The 20,719-nt window shown below is 41.5% G+C and overlaps 1 pseudogene across 1 annotated transcript; it reads right to left on the reverse strand.

The window, feature by feature from the left end:
* Nucleotides 1–3,167: 3,167 nt before the first annotated feature.
* On the reverse strand, nucleotides 3,168–4,572 carry LOC308514731 (tripartite motif-containing protein 75-like; annotated as a pseudogene). The gene has a single exon. The product of its transcript is annotated as a tripartite motif-containing protein 75-like (transcript).
* Nucleotides 4,573–20,719: the final 16,147 nt, after the last annotated feature.

The raw sequence follows: 20,719 nt of genomic DNA on the forward strand, positions 1-20,719 counted from the left end.
TGCCGGCCCGATCACACCCAACTGCCCTCCCCTGCCAGCCATCTTGTGCTGACGTGAGGGCATTGCGCGAGGGCACGAGGGCACCTAGGTTTTTATTAGTATAGATTGATAGCCCTTAGTCTTCATTGGCACTACTGCCACTGTCACACTAAACTTGGTAACCTGACTCCATTAAAGCTCCTTCTTTGGTCTCAAACTCAGCCTGAAAGAGGGATCCTGGCCAGATTCCAGCATCTGTGGACACCAGGGCCCTCCACCCCTTCCGGGAGTCCTCAGGGGATGAAGGTGAGGCCCACAGCACCCCCTTTGTCCTGCCCAACTCTGCTCCTTCCCCAAGGCCGCCTTAGGACTGGACCGGGTGGGCTCGGGTTCTTTCCCCTCTGCTCCATAGAAAAATTTGGTCACGAGTTCTGAAGGGCCTCACAGTTAGTGAACGCCTTCACCTCCGCCTGCCAAGGAGCATCTCTTTGACTTTGATATTTTGGAACTTTCCGCTGTTACAAAGGACTGAAAACCACCGCTGTCTTTTTGGGGCCACATTGCGGGGCATGAAACCAAAAGAGGTGTGAGGTGGGAGGAAACAGCCAAGAAGAGAGAGGCGTAGGAAAGGGCAGCGAATGACAAAGAAGGGAGAGGAGCTGAGCGACCTCTGCAGGGGCCTCCCTCGGAGCGCTCACCCCTTACAGATCCACCCCAGAACCAGAGCCCACCAGGAATCACAAAGCTGGCATTTGTTCCTGCAGTTTCCTGTCCTGGTTCACAGGGAGGGATGATGAGGTGGGGTGTGTTGGTTTCCAGCTGAGCGGAAGCCTAGTGGCTCCCTTGGAGATCACTGCCCTGTAGAGAAACACATAAAAGCTTTGGGGCAGGTGTAACTTCATTAAGAGACTTTATATTAAAAGAAACAATTTTTTCCCACCTATGATCTTTTTAAAGTTCATCATTTGTATTTTGAATTTAAATTAGTATATACTCATGTGTATTAACTAAAGATCCCGGTTCTGTGTGATGTGTAAAAATGTCTTCCACTGTGAAATCATACAATTTTTACTGGGACAGTTTTGAAGTAAGAAATTGGGTCATTATTTCCTTTTTAATGAGATGAACAGATGAGGTAATAAACACCTAGACCCTTTCCAGCCTCAGAGATTAGAGCTGATTAGAGATAATTACTTTACTTTCCCCAGGATTGTCCACAGTCATTGAAAAATATCACGAATGTAACTTAAATATAATCAATTTTCATCACATCCAGTCTTTAAGCAATGTTATACCCAAAACACAAGAGCTATCACTCAATATTATATTGCAAATTGTCGTGAGCCAGGCATAGTCTGCAAGTTTTACATGTGTTTATTCATTTAATTCTTACAACAAGCTTATATCATATCCTCATCCTCATTCTACATATGAGGAAACTGAGACAGGTAAAGATCAATAACCTGTCCAGTTACTCAGCCAGTGAATGGGATTTGGAAGCAGGAATTTAAGTGAAGGTAGCCTGGCTCTACAAGATAGGCTCAGGACCACTGCTAGGTTTATACTGCTCCTAATAGAAGAGAAACACAAATGGTAAAAAAAAGAAAAGAAAAAGTTTGACAAGAAATTTAAGTATGTATATTTCTTTAGAAAAAAAACACTGAAGGAGAAATTACGTAACAGGAATAAACTCCTAAATATCCTCATGAACTACCTGTTTCCCAAACATCTCTCTTTAAAATATATATATATCTGATTTTGAGAGAGAGACAGAGAGAGAAAGAGAGAGAGAGATCTATGTTAGAGAGAAACATCAATCAGTTGCTTCCCATACATGCCCTGACCAGGGATCAGTATCCAATCCACAACCTTTTGGTGTATGGGCTGACACTCCAAACAACTGAGCCACCAGCCAGAGCCTAGACATCTTTCTTATTCCAACAGCTGCTCCCCCAAAAATATTCAACTTAAACACAGTTCCTTCCAGAACTATTTTTCCTCTGCTTTGTGTTTTCCTCTCACCTGTCCTCACACCTCCTCCATATCTATTCTGTTCTTTCACTTCCAGGACATTCATTGTTTTTAATTTTAAAATATGGAAAATACATAAAGAATAAGATAAGCAGTTATCCAATTCCCACCACCTGGAATTAACTATTGTTAGCACTTTTACATATTTTTCTTCCAATATATTTTTGAAGTTATTCTTTTCCCTTTTTTTTGCAAAAATTATACATGCTTGTTATACAAAATTCAAATGATACAGAGCAGTACAAATATGTAAAATTTTGAAATATCTTTTTTTGTAAATATACAAAAACTTTATTGAACTGTGCCTTATAATGAACATTCTAATCCAAAATTTCAGAAGCACTTCAGAAAGAATTGATCAATCAGTATTCCAAATTCTCCACAACTCCATTTGTTCCCACACACCTTGCTCTTGAAGAAAAATGGGGGGAGGGGAGGGCAGAGAGGGGGAGAGAAAGACAAAACAAGTATTCAAATCACAGAAGTGTTTTTAATAAAATATTGGTGCTAACCTTGGCCAGTGTGGCTCAGTTAGTTGGAGAATTCTCCCATGAACCCAAAGGGTAGGCCGGTTCGATTCTGGGTCAGGGCATGGGTGCATTCTGGAGGCAGCCAATCAATGGTGCCCTCTCACACTGATATTTCCCTCTCTAAAAATCAACACAACCAAAGAAAAAATTTTGATGCTAGATCACTGATACCTGTATATAAAATTCTACCCACAAAAACCAGGTAATACTTTCAACAATATATATATATATATATATATATATATATATATATATATATATATTTATATATATATATAATATATATATAAAGTAAAAATAAGGTCCAGCTGGTTTAGCTCAATGGATAGAGCTTCATCCTGTGGACTGAAAGATTCTGGGTTCAATTCAGTTAAAAGCACATGCCTCGGTTGGGGGCTGGATCCAGAGTAGAGAGTGTATAGGAGGTAGCCAATCAATGATTCTCTCTCATCACTGATGCTTCCATCCCTCTCCCTCTTCCTTCCCTCCGACATCTAAATATATTAAAAAATATATTTAAAATATATATTAAAAAATAAAGTAACAATAAAATTATAATTAAAAAAATTCTACCTACTGCCTACACATCACAGGAAGAAAATGAAGCAAAGTGACAGTTTATCCTTCCTAATCTCTTAAAGCGCGGATGGTAAGAGGTTTGGGATCACATCCGACAGAGAAGTAAGGCTTTAGCATCTCAGAAAAAGTATCCCTGAAGGAATGGATGTGAGACATGTCATTCAGACTGTAAAAGGAAACGTGACCCATCTCATAGTCCAGGTAGATGCCAATCCCTCTGGGCCTTTCCTGCAGCACAAGGGTGACAGGAACAGGCCCTCGAGCCACATAGTCACCATCCTGCAGCTGAATCGCCCAACATCTCTTCTCCTGTCTGAGCAGGGGCTGCTTTCTCTCCTTGAAAGGGAGTCTTTACAGACACCCACGGCCCACTCAGGCTTGTCATCCACCTGGACCTCCCAGTAATGTCGGCCATAGTCAAACCCTTCAGAGCCCAGGACAACTGCGTTGTCTGCAAATCCCTTTGGATTCCGATGAACTCCTTGCTTTTTCCTCACAAATGTCACAGACTTTTTATCCTCAGACACAAGCAGATGAGGATGTGCAGTTTCGGGATCCAGAGTAACTTCTCTAAATGTCTGCATGATTTGCAGCAGGGCCGAACACTGTGGAGGAAGACTGAATTCTTCTCTCTTATACTTCAAGCAATAGACATCTGGAGGTTCTAGGTTATCACAGCGGTGGAGGACACGCTTGATGTTCATCAGCAATTTCACATCTGATACCACACTTGTCTCCGCCATCTCCTTTCGTAGAACTCTAAGTTTGGAAATGTGGTCTGAAAATGCAGCTTTGTTTGCAGTGAGATTCCGTAGAATGTGCTTCTCTTGTGCAGCTAGCCTTGAGTGAACTGCCGCTTGCTCACACTCTATATGGATGCTATCACACTCCCATATTCAGAGGCTAACTTTTCTCTCTGCCTTTCCACCTTTTCTCTCACTTCTGATCGTTGCCTGTCTTGAGTGGCTAATAGTTTCTGAAGGTCTGCCAGCTGCTCCTTCAGGGGCTCAATGTAACTCCTGAGCTTCTGCCTGTGATGAGAGGCAGCCTCCTCCACGGGCCTCACCTGGTGGCCCTGGTGGTCAGGGGGCTGGGTGCACAGGGGACACAACAACTTTAGGTCCTCCTCGCAGAAGAGGGTCAGGGCCTGGCTGTGCTTCTCAAACAAGCGCCTCTCTTCCTGCTGCTTCATCTCGGCCCCGGTGATCTGGAGGAGCTTGGCCATGTCAACCATCCTTCCCAGCTGGGTGTTGCTCCACAGGTGCCTCTCTTGGCATGGGTGACGGCACACAGGGCAAGCGAACCTGTCCTGCACATCAGCCCAGGTGCGCTGGATGCAGAATTGACAGAAGTTGTGCCCACCTTAGATGGTGACAGGGTCTCCCAGGTTACCCAGGCAGATGGGACAGTTGATTTCTGTCTGGAGTTTTGCCACAGCTCCTTCACCTGCCATTTCTCTTTGTCAATTAAGGTCAGCCCCTGGTGTCCTGTGAGGTCCTTAGCTACAGAGGTAGGTGCCCAGAGGAGGTCCACTGCCCACCTGCAGCCAATCAAAGTAGTTGGAGGACTACTGTCCTTGGCAGCTCAGAGGATATGAATCCAAGTTCAGCAATTCTCTTGGTTAGAGAGCAACGGTGACTCTTCAGTACCGATTGGTTCCAGGAGCAGACGGCTCTTGTCCCGTCCGTAACGCCGAAAGCGAAAGGAGAACCTCCCACAAGGCTCTCTCGTCTAGACAGTCTGGCACAGCACTGCGGAGCCATGGCCTGACTCTGGTATATATACACCGTTAGAAGGAACCAGTTATTAGCCACGCCCACCAAAGTCCAGTGGCTCCTCCCCCAGGGGGGAGGGATGAACCAGAGTAAGAGGATTTTCAGTGTTTTCCGGAAGCCAAAGAGGATTAACTGTTAATAGGCATGATCTAATTTGCCCCTGGTATTCTCTTTTGATCCTGTCAACACCATTTATTTATTTACTTATTTTTTTAAAATACATTTTTATTTATTTCAGAGAGGTAGGCAGAGGGAGAGAGACATAGAAACATCAATGGTGAGAGAGAATCATTGATTTGCTGCCTCCTGCACGCCCCCATTGGGGATGGAGCCCACAACCCTGATGTTGTCCCTGACGGGAATCCAACCAGTGACCTCTGGGTTCATAGTCTACACTTAACCACTGAGCCATGCCGGGAGGGCATTTATTTTTTTTTACATCTCTAGGGTTGAGCCCTATCCAGTTTGGTTCAGTGGATAAAACCTCAGCCTGCAGACCTAAGGGGTCAGGTTCCATTCCATTCAAGGAACCCCTAGCTTGGTTGCAGACTCCTCCCCTTCCTGGGCCCTGGACAGGCATGTGCAGGAGGCAACCAATGGATGTGTTTCCCTCACATGCTGCTTTCTCTAGGTCTTTCCCTCTCTCTTCTACGCTCTAAAAAGCGATGACATAATACCCTCAGGTGAGGATTGAAAAAAAAAAAAAGAATAGAGTGCTAACTTTGCTAGGGGTGTGACAGTGCTCACAAACAATAATCGCATGCTATTGAAAAGGTTAAAAAAACTTTTGTTGATCGGATTAACTAATAGCGGTTAACCAGTGATAACATTTCCAAGGCAGTTTTATATTAAAAAAAAAATCCATTAAGGGTCCCAGGTTCCATTCCAGTCAAGGGCATAAATTTTTTCAACTCAGATTGCAAATTAACACACATTTGGAAGATTTCAATTCTCCATTACTATCATCTCCCCGTGTATGTCGCCATGTATCCCCAGTCCCTGGCTAAAGCTGTTAAATAACTAAATACTGTCCTGGTCTCTGGGTCTCCATTAGGGACTGAGTGACTTTGGACCACCTGCTTATGCTGTGGGTGGCTCTCTCCAGGCCGATTAAGGAAGATCCAATCAATCTGGTTCTGAGTATCTGGGATTCAGGCCCACGGCTCTAACCTCACCCCTGTCCTACACACAAACACTCTCACCTACCTCCGCCTGTACACAAACCCGGCCGCACTGAGCCCTAAGGGAAGGAAGGAAGTCCACATGCAGTTTCTGACCAGCACCGTGAGGCCTTTGTCACCCCCTTTGTTCAGGTTGAGATCCTGGTTTCCGAAATTTTAGCAAAAGCATTTGATAGCTTAGGAAGGCCCCAAACCATAATGAAAGCATGGGTTCTAAAATAACCTGAACCTACACTGGAATTCCCCCGCGAAGTGCCGACTGGGCCCTTCCAGGGCCGCTGCACAGAAAGCGAGGTTTTTACCGCCCCCGGCTCTGGGCAACTCTGTGCAGCGGGTGTTGAGGACCTTCGCCTTGGCTTTCCCCCATACGAATGTTCCCCTTCCTGACTCCTCGGGGGTCAGATCTGGATATCTAACATTTGATAGGGCATTTAGGTGACTTAAGGTTCGGACGGGGGCCAGGAAAACATAGTTAACCGCTTGTGTTTTAAAATAAGCCAATCCCGAGTTTGGGTTCCCTTTAGAGGTACATGTCTCTCAGCGGGGCTGCTCAGGTGCTCAGGAACCCACAGGTCTTCCTCACTCGGGCCTCCCGCACCCACTTGGTCCCATCTCCGGACTCACCAGCAGCAGACGGCCCCTCTCTGTTCTGAAACGCCAAAAGGGAAAAAATTTTGAGATATCTCAAGTTCAAAGATAACTTTTAACATTAGGTAAACATTGAAGTCATTTTTTGGTATATCTACAAAAAAGTATATATAAATATGCTTTTATAAAATCAAAATCTTAAAGCTAGTTTTATTTAAAAGTATTCAACTAATGCAATAGTATATGAATTTAATTGAAGAAAAAGATGTTCCTGAAATGAAGAAATTTTGTTGGAGGGAATGGAGATTAGTGCAACCACATGAAAAACAGTATGGAGTTTCCTCAAAAAGTTAAAAATGAAACCCCCTTATGATCCAGTGATTCCACTTCTGGTAATATATCTGAAGAAACCCAAAACGCTAATTTGAAAGAATGTATGTACCCCTATGTTCATGGCAGTATTATTTACAATAGCCAAGATCTGGAAACAGCCCAAGTTTCCAGATGAGTAGATAAAGTTCCAGATCAGTAGATGAGTAGATAAACAAGCTGTGGTATATTTATGCAGCCCTTAAAAAAGAAAGAAATCTTACCTTTTGCGACAGCATGGATGGATCTGGAGATTATTATGCTAAGTGAAATAAGCCAGTCAGAGAAACTCAAATACCATATGATTTCACTTATATGTGGAATCTAATAAACAAAATAGAAATAGATTCATAGATACAGAAAACAGACTGACAGCTGTCAGAAGGTTGGGAGTTGGGTGAAAATGGTGAAGGGATTAAGCAAACAAAAAAATTCACAGAAAGAAAAAAATGAAGGAATTATTGAATTTCCAATTAAGTTATTTACCACAACAGCAATCTTTTTTTTTTAATTCTCTAAGGCTAAAATAATAATAATAATAATAATAATAATAATAATAATAATTTACTTAAGTTAAAGACCAACATTTGGAATGATTTTTCTTTTTTTAAAATCTAACTTGTTAAGGTGTAATTTGTAAGTAATTCAGCGCATCCATTTCAAGTTGAAAACTGTTGACAAATGTACCTACCCACATAACCACTACCCTGCTCAAGAACATTTCCATTGCTCCAGAATGTCCTCTTGCGTCCTTTTGCAGTCAATTCCCTCACCACCCCCACTCCCTGTCTTAGAAATCAATGATCCAGTTTCTATCATTATAGATTAGTATTGTTTGTTCTAGAAGTTCACATACTGGAATCACACAGTATGTACTCTTTCCATCACTCAGCATGTTTTTGAGATTCATCCATCTCGTTGCTATGTATCAGGAATTTGTTCCATTTTATTGCAGAGTAGTATTCCATTGAATGATTGTACCACAATATATCCATTCCTCCCTTGGTGGACACGTGAATTATTTCTAGTTTACAAAGAATGCTGCAACGAACAAGTCCCTGCTATGAACATGTGTTTTATAAATTCAATTTAAAATTTTGTATTCTTTAATACTAACTTATTTTGTGTATGGAACATCCATTCACAAAGTTCATTCAAATATGACAAAAGCCTGAAGCAGAAGTCTACACTTTTCTCTATGTTACTAGAGGCCCAGTGCACAAAATTCATGTGGGGGTGGGGGGTGGGGGGGCGGGGAGAGAAGCAGGGAAGAGTGTGTCCCTCAGCCCAGCCTGAACCCTCTCCAATCTGGAACCCCTCGAGGGATGTCCGACTGCTGGTTTAGGCCCGATCCCACTGGGCAGTCAAATATCCCTCTCACAATCCAGGATTGCTGGCTTCAAACTGCTTGCCTGCCTGATTGCCCCTAACTGCCCTCCCCTGCAGGCCTGGTCCCCCCCCAACTGCCCTCCCTTTCAGGCCTGGTCCCTCCCAAGTGCCCTCCCCTGCTGGCCTTATTGCCCACAACTGCCCTCCCCTGCCGGCCATCTTGTGGTGGCCATCTTGTGTCCACATGGGAGCAGCAATCTTGTGTGTTGGAGTGATGGTCAATTTGCATATTACCTCTTTATTAGATAAGATCTTTCATAATGTAAACAGCAATATAAACTGATGCACTTTATTTATTTATTCTTAAATATGTTTTAATTGATTTTTTTTAGAGAGAGAAGAAGGGAGAGGGATATAGGAATACAAACACTGATGAGAGAAAAACATCAATTGGCTGTCTCCTGCATGCCCCCCACCAGGGATCGAGCCCAGGTATGTGCCCTGAACCGGTGATCTCTTGGTTCATGGGATGATGCTCAACCACTGAACCACACTGTCCAGGCCAGAGCCACTTTAAAATGAAACCAGAGCTTCCATGCCAGAGGAAATGCCTTGCACTTATTGTGCCTCAAAGTTTGTAATGTTAAAACAGGAAAAAATAACCTTTGGACTGGGCTTAAAGTAACCATGTGCCTTGCAAAAGGACTGTTTTCAAAAATAATAAGAAAACAGATTTATGACTACTGGGCTGATGACTATCAGACTGAAAGTGAAAAACACTATTTAGAATTAACTTCACTACATTATGTTATCTGCATCAATATAAATGCCTTCCTTCTAGTGATGGATGCAATTGTTCCCTTTTCCTTTCTCATGATTACCCATTGCCTTTGTCTCCTAATTGGAACATTATTTGGGCTTCTGCCTGAATCAATGATTCCCAAATAGCTATTCTTATTGATCTCAAATAAACGCTTGTTTGCCTCTCAAAAAACATCTATTTTTCTAAAATGTCCCATATGTTTTTGTAGTGAGCATCTGTTGTTTTTGCATGTCTCCTCAAGAACTTTGCTCCATGAATTCTGCATTTACTCTCCTACATCAGCTCTTTCCTCTCTCCATTGGCTCATTCTATCAACATATAAATTTTTCCCATTAAAAAAAAGAATCTTGCTGAAGCTGGTTTTGCTCAGTGGATAGAGCGTCGGCCTGTGGACTGAAAGGTCCCAGGTTCGATTCTGGTCAAGGGCATGTACCTGGGTTGCAGGCACTTCCCCAGTGGGGGATGTGCAGGAGGCAGCTGATCGATGTTTCTCTCTCATCAATGTTTCTAACTCTCTATCTCTCTCCCTTCCTCTCCGTAAAAAATCAATAAAATATATTTTTAAAAAAGAAAAAAAAAGAATCTTGTGCCCTGGCTGGTGTGGCTCAATTGGCTGAGCATCGTCCAGTGCACCCAGAGGTTGCCCCTTTAATTTTTGGTCAGGGCACATGTCAGGTTGCAGACTTGATCCCTAGTAGGGGGCATGCAGGAGGCAGCAGTCAATTTTTCTCTCTCTCACTGATGTTTCTCTCTCTCTCTCCCTCTCCTTTCCTCTCTCTCTCAAATAAATAAAAACAACATATTTTTAAAAAAATCTTCTCTTGATATTCTTCTTCTAGCTATTGCCCCATTTCTCTGCTCTCTTTCATTGCAAAGCACATAGAAACAAACTGTGTTGTTATTATTCATATTAGTTGTTTTCAAATTTCTTTCTTCTCAGTTTCTCTTGAACAGACCCTAGTGGGGTTTTCTTCACCTTAAACTGCTCCTGACAAGGCCTCTACATAGTTAAATCCAAAGATCAGTCCTTATTTTTACTTTACCTCTCTTCATTTGACAGGGTGATCTCTTCCTCCATCCCACCTTGGGGCATTTTTTTCTTTTTGCTTCCAGGATATCTCATTCTTTTAGATTGTCTCCTGTCTCATTGGCTGATTCTTCTCAGACTCCAGTCTCCTTTGCTGATTCTGTGTCATCACCCTGACATCTAAACATTGAAGTACTCATTCTTGGAACTTTTATCTTCTGTATTCTCTCTCCTTTAATGATCTCATCCAGGCTCGTAGCTTTGAATACCACTTACAGGCTAATAACTCTCCAGCCAAGAACTCTCACCTGAATTCCACACTAATATATTCAACAGTTTATAACATCTCCACTTTGAGTCATAAAAGATGTCTCAAATTTAGTTCTCTAAAATGAAACTCCTATTTTCTCCTACAAACCAGTTCCTCCCACAGTTTTCTCCATCTCAGTTAATGGCAACGCCATCCTTCCAATTCAATCATGGTGGCACTACCTTCAAAATTTAGCCAGAATCTAACCATTTTTAACCAAGTCCACTGTTATCACTTTGATCTGAACTATGAACATCTCTACTCTGGATTATTGAACTACCTCTCTTTAAAAAAAAATGTTTTTATTGATTTTAGAGGGAGAGAGAAATGGAGAGGGAGAGCGAGAGAAATACTGATGTGAGAGAACCACCACTTGGCTGATCTTGCATGCCTCCTATGGGGAAGCGAGCCTAAAAAAAATGGGTGTGTACCCTGATTGAGAATTGAACCAGTGATCTCTCAGTGCATGGGAGGATGCTCAACCAACTGAACCACACTGGCCAGGGCTATTCCACTATCTCTTTCTTCCTTCATTCTTAAATGTCAACTAGATTAAGTCACTAATCTGCTCAAACTCCTCTCAACTGCTCAAATGGCTTCTCAACTCAGAGTAAAATCAAAGTCAATAGCTTATAAGACATTTTTACACTCCGACCTCATTTCCTACTTTCCTCCAGTTCACTGTGCAAGGTTCAAATCCACTTATGCACTGCTGTTTCCTTTCCCTCCTAACCCAGATATCTACAGAGTTCATTCTCTAATCTTCTTCAATTCAAATGTCCTCTTCTCAGCAAGGCCTTTTCTGATAACCCCAGATAAAATTATAGCACTCCTCCTCCCTATTAATCTCTATTCTCCTTCCCTGCTATTTTCCTTCACAGCACATATCATCACCTGAAATATTATATATTTCATTAATGTAGCCATTTATTATCTCTCTCTTTCACCCCAACTAAAATGCAAGGCCCAGTAGAATAAGGAGGGAAGGAAGGAAGGAAGGAAGGAAGGAAGGAAGGAAGGAAGGAAGGAAGGAAGGAAGGAAGGAAGGAAGGAAAAGAAAGAGAGAGAGAGAGAGAGAGAGAGAGAGAGAGAGAGAGAGAGAGAGAAAGGGAGGAAGGGAGAGGAAGAAAGAAAAAGAAAGAAAGAAAAAAAGAAAGAAAGAAAGAAAGAAAGAAAGAAAGAAAGAAAGAAAGAAAGAACGAGAGAAAGGAAGGAAGGAAGGAAGGAAGGAAGGAAGGAAGGAAGGAAGGAAGGAAGGAAGGAAGGGAAAGAAAGAAAAGAAAAATACTGCATGGGCAAACCTGTGCAGGCCTGTGCAAAAAAGGGTTAACATAGCAGGCCTAACTGCTTATTCTTAGAAAGGCCTACTTATATGATTGACCCTTGACTGGCATCTGGAAACTTGAATTTGGGGAAAGTTCCCACCATTCCTGGAACTGATAAGAGTGACTCACGGGGCCCAAACTCTTTGTACAAACAACAGGGTTTATCCTGAGCACCTGCGAGTTTTGGTATGTGCCTGGAGGAGCCTGCTTACATGGCCAGAAGAAAACCTGGTGCTGAGTAGCTAACAAGCTTCTTGGCTGGCAGCATTTTACTGTGTTGTCGCTACTTACTGCTGGGGCAATTGAGCAGGTCCCGTGTGACTCCAGGGGACCCATTAAGCTTGCACCTGGTTTACCCTGGGCTTTGCCCCCTGTGCTTCTCCTTTTGCTGATTTGCTTCTGTATCCTTTGCTGTCATAAATCATAGCCATGAATAAAACTGGCTAGCTACACATTTCCCCCATCTTTCAAGTAATTTGTGGATACCATCCCAATAGAACTTTTCTTGTTTTGAGGCAAACCATTCAGAGACCCAATTTAGTCCTATAATTCCATGTTTAGTCCTATAATTCCTCCTAGTGAATCATTGAACCTGGGGGCAGTATTGGGGACCCCCTGGCACAAGGCCAAACAAAATTTATCTTTGAGCCAAATCTAGCCCACAGGTATTACGTTTCAACTTTAAATCTAAGAATGGCCGTGGGTGGTACAAGTACCACCCAAAAATGGAGTATTTTTACATGCCTTATTTTATTTAATCCTCATAACAACCCTGCAAAGTAAACATTTTCATAATCCCATTTTTTACAGGAGGAAATTGAGACTCAGAGAGCTTAAACTTGCACAAAGTCACATCACCTGTAAATAAGCAGAAGGGGCAGGGCCCAAACAGAGCGGAATCCCATTTGATTTCCATATTGCCTGTATGAAATTATATTCTCCCCTCTCCTAATAAAATTTCAGGATCACTTTATTTTCTAGTTCCTATGCATAGCATTTACATATCTGGAGCTAAAATTATTCTTATTACTCCCCCACCTTTTTATTTAAATAATATCTGCTTTTCTCTTATTCCATTCCAATCTTCCCTTTCTGTAGACCACGAATGAGCCAGTAGGCGAAGAAGGAAAGGAAGGTGGAAATGGACAAAAGAATAAACCCAGTAGCTTGGCCAGATTTTGTTGGCTTGCTCAAGAGTTCCCAACAATAGGGTCTGTTGTGGGTAATGCAAGGTTAATCATCTCATCCAAGAGGGGATGAGATGATTATTACTGCCTCCCAGACTATGCAAGCATTTGTCAGAGGGGCCGTGATAGTTTTTCCAGAGGGGCCAATACTGTTTGAAGCAGAAGCTCACCTAGCATCTGAGAGACAGTGACATAGTCTGGGTATCAGGATAAGAGGGTGAGAAATGGATAGGCAGGTTGTCAAGGCCCTAGCTGGGGTCCAGGACTGAGCTACATTGTCAGGAAAAATTAACATGGAAACCAAGAAGTTGGGTAGAAGCCCCACTGTAAGACCTTAACTTTTATTTTTTTAAAAATATTTTTTATTGATTTTAGAGAGGAAAGGAAAAGGAGGGGAGGGGAGGGGAGAGGAGGGGAGGGAAGGAAAGGGAAGGGAAGGGAGCAAAAGTGGACAGAGAGAGAAGTCAAGTTGTGATCCAGTTCCAATGACAGCCTTGGATGGTAGCACAGAGAGCTCTAGAGCTGGAATGACCCTTCAGAGCTGTCCCAGGTTGGGCCAAGATAGCTAGACCTTTATGCTCCCACATTGATGAGTTATTCTGAGGAATCTCAGGCCACACAGAAAGGCTATGTGTGCATGTTCTGGACAAGGTCCCAGCCAATAGCCCATATCCTCCTGTACACTTGTGGATGAGGAAGCCTTAAGATGACTCAGCCACAGTTCTACTGAACCCACAAGGGACTGGGCTTAGTGGAACCCCATCAGCCCCAAGAACCATGAGGGGCAATAATAAAAAATAGACTCTTGTGCTGTGTTACTGAGTTGGGAGGGTTTGTTACACAGCTATAGGTAACTGAAACATTGAAGAATCCTTCCAGGAGACTAAGGCAGATTTATCTCAACATTTTCTACTCAGAAACTCTTCATAGTATTGTCTTCAGATCTAACCATCACCCAAAGTTCCTGTCACAATTTCTCTTGAGAGACTTTTATACCTTCACAATAAAATTCTAAGGTCTGCCTTTAAGCTCTCTGAGGTAGACAAGCAGATAATATTCCTGTGGTATGTAGAATGCCGATTTTGACCTTGAGGACACTAAAGTAACAACTTACTTTCTGTTGAGAGCATCTGCACTACACTACAGAACCAAGTAGCTGTGTCCACTGGGATGTTGTAGTCTATTGCTTTTGCTTTTATCTACTCACATTTACTAGTTTATTCTGAGGCTTTGCTATAAGAAGTTAAAAGTTAATTAGTTTAAAGAAAAAAATCAACAGTGATTGATGGAAGTCATTGAAGGATTTAAACAAAAGAACAACATGTTCTGATTTATTTTTTTAATTTATATTTTTTTAAACAATGCTGTTTCTGTTGTAATGAAAATAAAAGAAGGGAGATGAGTTAGGAGGCCATGGTGCAGTAATCCCAAGGAAAGATGATAGACAAGAATCAATAGGATTTGATGCTGGATTAGCTATTGAAGGTAAGAAAAGTACCAAAGATGATTTTCACATTTTTGGGATAAGCAGCTGGAAGTAAAGACTGAAAGAGACATGGAATTGGAGGAGATGGAAAGGTCAAACGTTCAGGTTTAGCCATGTTCAAGTGCATGTTTCCACAAATGAAAATATTAAGAAAGAGTGGTCAGATAATGCCCTCTATAACCCCAAAAAAGGTGTGTGCTGAAGGGTGGGGGATAAGAGTACAGTTCAAGTTGTAAATGTACTTCTGCATTTGTTTTTGTTTAATCAGACGTGCTTTTCTTTCCCTTACCATCTTCAAAAATTATTGTTCAGCCTTGCAGAAATGATGTGCCTCATTTGTAAGGTTGCTGTGAGATGTCTGCCATCTGGTGGACAGTCATGGAGAGTATTATAAATTTACCTTGTCCAATGGAATGGAAATATTACTGTCAAGATGAACAACACAAATCTTTTTATTTATTTTATTTTTTAAAATAAATCTTTATTGTTCAGATTATTACAGTTGTTCCTCTTTTTTCCCCCCATAGCTCCCCTTCACCCAGTTCCCACCACACCCCATGACCTTACCCCCCCTCCATTGTCCTCGTCCATAGGAGTAAGATTTTTGTCCAATCTCTTCCTATACCCCCCACACCCCCTTCCACCCCAAGAATTGTCAGTCCACTCCCTTTCTATGCCCCTGATTCTATTATATTCAGCAGTTTATTCTGTTCTTCAGATTTTTTATTCACTTGATTTTTAGATTCACTTGTTGATAGATATGTATTTGTTACCACTTTGTTGTTTATAATTTTTATCTTTACCTTTTTCTTCTTCTTAAAGGATACCTTTCAGCATTTCATATAATACTGGTTTGGTGGTGATGAACTCCTTTAGCTTTTTCTTATCTGTGAAGCTCTTTATCTGACCATCAACTCTGAATGATAGCTTTGCTGGGTAGAGTAATCTTGGTTGTAGGCTCTTGCTATTCATCACTTTGTATATTTCTTGCCACTCCCTTCTGGCCTGCATAGTTTCTGTTGAGAAATCAGCTGACAGTTGTATGGGTACTCCCTTGTAGGTAACTAACTGTTTTTCTCTTGCTGCTTTTAAGATTCTCTCTTTGTCTTTTGCCCTTGGCATTTTAATGATGATATGGTTTGGTGTGGTCCTCTTTAGATTCCTCTTGTTTGGGGTTCTCTGCGCTTCCTGGACTTGTAAGTCTATTTTTTTCACCAGGTAGGGGAAGTTTTCTGTCAATATTTCTTCAAATATGTTTTCAATACCTTGCTCTCTCTCTCCTTCTGGCACCCCCATAATTCAGATGTTGGTACACTTGAAGTTGTCCCAGAGGCTCCTTACAATATCTTCATATTTTGGGGTTCTTTTTTCTTTTTGCTTTTCTGGTTGGGTGTTTTTTGCTTCTTCGTATTTCAAATCTTTGACTTGATTCTTGGGATCCTCTCATCTGCTGTTGGATCTCTGTATATTATTCTTTATTTCAGTCAGTGTATGCTTAATTTCTGATTGGTCCTTTTTCATATCCTTGAGGGTCTTACTAAATTTCTCAGAGGTTTCTAGAAGATTCTTGAATAACCTTATAACCGTGGTTTTGAACTCTATATCCAGTATTTTGCTTTCCTCCATTTCTGTCATTTGTGACCAGTTTCTTTGTCTCCACGTTTTGGCTGCTTCCCTGTGTTTGTTTCTATGTACTGGGTAGCTGCTAAGTCTCCTTGAGTTGACAGAGTGGCCTTGTGTGGTTGGTGTCCTATAGGGCCCAGTGGCTCAGCATCCCCAATCACCTGAGGTGGACACTCTTGGTGCACCCCTTTGTGGGCTCTGTGTACAGTCTTGTTGTAGTTAACCCTTGATTGCTGTTGGTATCACTGGAAGGAATTGACCTCTAGGCCAGTTGAATGTGGTGACCAGCTGTGTCTACACTGGAAGATCTGTTGCAAAGAAGACACCCTTATGGGGCAGGACTTGCTTCATTCAGTAGGGCTTTGGTGCTCACTGAATCTGCCCCTTGAGTTTGTCTTTTATGGATGTGAAGAGTTATAATCCGTTATTATCTCCAAGAAGGTGCAAGGTCAGCTACTGTCTGGGGCCGCCCAGCAGGAGCTACAGAGACATCTGCAGATTCCTCCTCTTTGTATGGGGTTTGGAAGTGCCCAGATGAGGCCCAGCAGTGAAGGAAGAATGCTGCTGCCAGGTAGTGGGCCTTCTTTTGGAATCTCTGGGGCTCTCTGACCCAGCTACAGTTTGTTTTAGGCGAAAGGACAGGCCGTTCATATGCAAAAGCTGATGCGCACAGCTTAGGTGGGGTTGTAAATTGGGTGGGGTGGGGTCTCTAGGAATCACCAGGATGGAACAAACAGCAATGGCTTCCCTGAACCAGAGAAGTCCCTGGTTCTCCATATCCCACACACGTGTGCAGGAACAATGATTGCTACAAGCACCTTTAAGAGTAAGCCGCCCTCACATTCCTGTCCCAATGCCAGACAGTCCAGTTTCTCCCCGTATGTGTCTGGGTCCCCCAGAGTCTTGCCCGTAACTGGAATTCTGCTGGGGTCCAACCCCAGCAGGTCCAGGGATCCCCAAAGGTGTGGACAGAGTCGGCGAAGAAGGAATGACACAGAGACAGCGTTCAGTTGATCAGCAGCCTAGCCAGGATCTCTAGCCAGGATCTCCAGCCAAGTTCTGATCTGGATCTCCAGCGAAGTTCTGGTTAGGATCTCCAGCCAGGTTCTGTAGCCATGTTCCCTCGCTAGGTTCTCCAGCCAGGTTCTGTCCAGGTTCTCCAGCCAGGTTCAGTCACCAGGTTCTAGTCAGGTTCTCTTGCCAATTTCTGTAGTCAGGTTCAGTCCAGGATCTTTTGCCATGTTCTCTCCAGCGAAATTCTTCTGTCTCTAGGTTCTGTGTAGGTTCTGTGTCTAGGTTCTGTGACTAGGTTCTGTGTAGGTTCTGTATTCTAAGTTCTTTCTCTCACTGTCTTGTTACATCTGTATTTATACCAGTTGATTCAATCCTATCAATCTCTATTACAAAGGTTAGGGCGTTTCTTATCTCCATTCCAGGGAGTAAAGATTATGTAGCTTAAGCATGATTGTTCATAGTTAAAGTGATTAATTACCCGCCTGGCACTTAGTTGAGGAGTTTTATTCCTTCCCTAACTTCAGGGAAAATCCCTACCTGGGGAAACAACCTTTCTCAGAGAGGAGACCTTGGTTAAAACACATAGTGCCAAGAAGGTGAGCAAACATTTTAAGAACAGTATGCCATATATGCCAGGTCCTTTGAAACAGCAAGGATGGACCAGCTCCCGGCAGAATTCAGAGCAAGTGGGAGCTTTCTCCCTCCCAGTTTAAAGAACAGCACATCCAGGTGCCAGCACCTTCCGCGCCTCCGCACCTCTTATGGGTCTCAATGCACTTTCTTCACCTCTCTAGTTGTGGAACTTCCACTCAGCCAGCTTTCCCGAGGTTCTGGGTGGTAGTTGTCCTGCCGTTTAGTTGTAATTTTGATGTGGTTGTGAGAGGCAGCAAGAATAGGTGTTTACCTATGCCACCATCTTCGGCCATTTTGTCAACACAAATCTTTTTAATATCAATGCCTTACTAACAAACATTTACATCTTTATCTATATTTCTCACTAGGGAAAATTCATTGCCATGTTTAAAACCAAATTACATCAAAGTGTGCAGCATTGAAAAGGTTTATACAAGGAATCTTTAGTTTTATAAAGTGATAAAACTAAACGTAAGTATAATTTCAAAAATTATATTTTCTGGGAACTACATCAGAGAGGATATAGTCTTTGGGCCCTTTCACAGAAAATAAGTTAATATTTATTCTCCTCTCCCCCACCCCCAACCCAGCCCCAAGGAACATCCTATCCTGTCTGTGCTGGAATTGTCTACACAGGCTCATGAGAGCACATCTCTTCCTAAAACTATATTCAGTGATTTTAGGTTGATAGCTTGAAGTTGGCCATCATAGAAGTATTTATACTAAAAAAAAATTCAAATCAAAGTTAGTTTCGTTTTGTTTTATTGTTCAGAAAACCAGTTTGCCAGCCCACCATGCAAATATCTCTTCTCTCAATTCCACCAATTTTTAAAAAAACACATTTGATTAAGTACTTGTTCAAAAAATTATTTTACTTAAATACATATTTTGAAATTTGGGAGACAATGGAATCTTTTAGAAAAGCCTATTTGAGTTTTATATTTTTCTTTTCTTTTAGTTGGAGGAGCCCAAGTGAATTTTAAAAAGGTTATTTATTATTAAAATTATTACATAAAAGTAATATATCTCAAATTGTTGTAGTTTTAGTAGAACTGGAATTTGGATTTCTTGTAATAATGATTATCAGCTAACAGATTCAAGGAATGACTGTACAGCTCTAAAATTAAGGGCCCAGAAATCTAAAATTTTATATATACTTCAATGGAGAACTATGTGCTTTGAGACTTTCCTACTCTATTTTTAGAGGGGTGGACTGGAGAAATGTACATTCTTATTGTATTTATCTCATGACTCAGAAATAGTCCCTCTGAAATTTTTGAGAGCAGTGTTAATTACATTGCCTTTAGTTACATTGTCATAAAGAGGCCTAAACAATAAATGTGAGGAATTCATTTTTTTAAAATCCAAATCTCTTGTTAAAAGTCGACATAAAGCTTTTGACTCAGAGGATTTATGCTCAATTCTCTACTGTGCCATATTCTAGAACAGGATTTTCAGATTTTATGGTTTCCATAAACCCTCAGATCAAAGAAAATGCCGCACTCTGCTTTCTGAAGCAGGAATGAATTGGCCTGTTTCATGTCAGCTGAGGTTCAATATGGCAGAGAAATTCCTTTAAGGGGAGGAATTCACAGGCCTTATTAGCCTTCAGAGGTAAGAAGTGATAGCAGTCTCATTGGTGCAAGTGGATTGAGATGGGGATTCAAAGAGAAAGGGGATTTGAGTTGAGTCATGTTAGCAGGCAGAGGAGACAGTATTATTGGACAACTGGAAACATGTTGCTAATGTAATACATTCACAGCTAGATAGGTTCAACTTTCACTTCCTTGAGGACAGCTATTTTTATATCTCCTACACCTAGCATATTACCTCAGAAGATATTTGTTCATATTTTTACAAAATTATACAGGTAAACATGAATGCAATTATTTATTTAACTTAATGCCTGTTTTCCCCAGGAAATTACAAGTTCCATAAAGTCAAGAATCCTATCTGTCATATAAATACTATATCTCCATTGTCTGGCATATAGTAGGAAATTCACAAATATTTATTGAATGAACAAATAGAATATAGATATTAGGTATAATATATAGGTATTAATAGATATGAAATCCAATAAAGGTTCCTTTGTGTGTTTTTTTGTTGTTGTTTTTTTGGTAGATACTGTGACTTACCCAGAATTCCATTCTGTTTTTGATAGGTAATTATATACAGGAAGTTAGGATGCTTTATTTAACCATCTCATAATATACAGGGTTCTGATTTTGTAAGAGTCTGGATTTAATATAGTAAGGAAATTTTCTTAGTTTCTAAGATTCTTGTCAGACACCAATTGAAGGAAGAACAATTCACCTATATGATTAGGGGGTTACTCTTCCGACTCTTCTTTAGAGAACATGAGGTCGTGGTTCTCCTGAGTTACTCAGTCATTGATTTCCCCCCTTTCCTTTTCACAGAATGAGGGAGCCTGAAATAAAGGCAGAAAAACATGGCTTAGGCAAGATTACGTGGCTTTACTTGTAAATTGTTTCTTCCCTTCTTAATAACCAAATATTTCTTTAAAAGCTTATAGTCAAAATTTACACTCTTCCTGGTGAATAGCCCCTATCGTCTGAACTTTGAGGATCTAGTTAACCTTAATTTCTCCCACTTACCTTCATGCTATTGGCAGATTGGCCTCCTTTGTGTGACATGATCACACTATGCTTTTGCTTTCCTTCATGTCTGATAAACCTTAAAAATTTTTTTTAACTTACACAAATGCTATCAGTTATAGAAATTCCACCTCACATCTGAGACTTTCCATGAGACTTTCTTGGAAAACTCTGTCAAATTAAACAACTGTATGATTTTGCAATACAAATGTTACCCACTCAACCAGGAGGATGAAGGGATTAACAGTAGTGTCCTCAGCTACTGCAACAAGTTCAGTTGCGGTACAGAAAAAGTGTCACACGTCTGTACTT

The sequence above is a fragment of the Myotis nattereri genome (genome assembly GCF_964212035.1).
Source record: "Myotis nattereri genome assembly, chromosome: 2".
In the NCBI taxonomy this organism is placed as follows: domain Eukaryota; kingdom Metazoa; phylum Chordata; class Mammalia; order Chiroptera; family Vespertilionidae; genus Myotis; species Myotis nattereri.